Source organism: Galeopterus variegatus, unplaced genomic scaffold, assembly GCF_000696425.1.
Source record: "Galeopterus variegatus unplaced genomic scaffold, G_variegatus-3.0.2 Scaffold1127, whole genome shotgun sequence".
Taxonomy (NCBI): domain Eukaryota; kingdom Metazoa; phylum Chordata; class Mammalia; order Dermoptera; family Cynocephalidae; genus Galeopterus; species Galeopterus variegatus.
The window spans coordinates 373743-374206 of NW_007727238.1; the positions used below are offsets into that span (position 1 = coordinate 373743).

The window sequence follows — 464 nt, forward strand, 5'->3', positions numbered from 1 at the left end:
CCCTTACCGGTCATCTTTTTTAAAAAAAAAAAAAAAAAAGAAGGGGCGCTAAGTTACACACATTCCTTACCCTCCCTCCCCACACAGTAATTGGGTTAGGGCCAGTCACAAGGCAGCCCCTCCATGGATAAGGACCAGAGACACACACAAATCCCAAGGATAAAGACCAGAGCCATAGAACACTCCTCCGTGGATAGATAAGGACCAAAACAACAGAGCAGCCAGCACATCCCCTTCCCCATGGATAAAAACCAAAGTCGCAGACACCCGCCTCCCCATGGATAAAAGTTCGGTGCAGCAGACACAGTCTGACAGAGTAGCCCACTCCCACCCGTCCCTCCGTTCCCCCAACCCTCGTGCAACCATCCGTGTCCAAGCACCTTTGCTCGCGCGCTCTCACACATACACAGGCAAAAAAAAAAAAAAAAAAAAAAAAAAAACCCCCCCCTGGGTTTGGGCAGGCC

The 464-nt window shown here is 50.2% G+C and overlaps 1 protein-coding gene across 5 annotated transcripts in view; it reads right to left on the reverse strand.

Moving 5' to 3' along the window:
- Nucleotides 1-464, reverse strand: part of RBM10 (RNA binding motif protein 10) — a 28655-nt gene that overhangs the window by 27799 nt on the left and 392 nt on the right. The window lies entirely within an intron of this gene.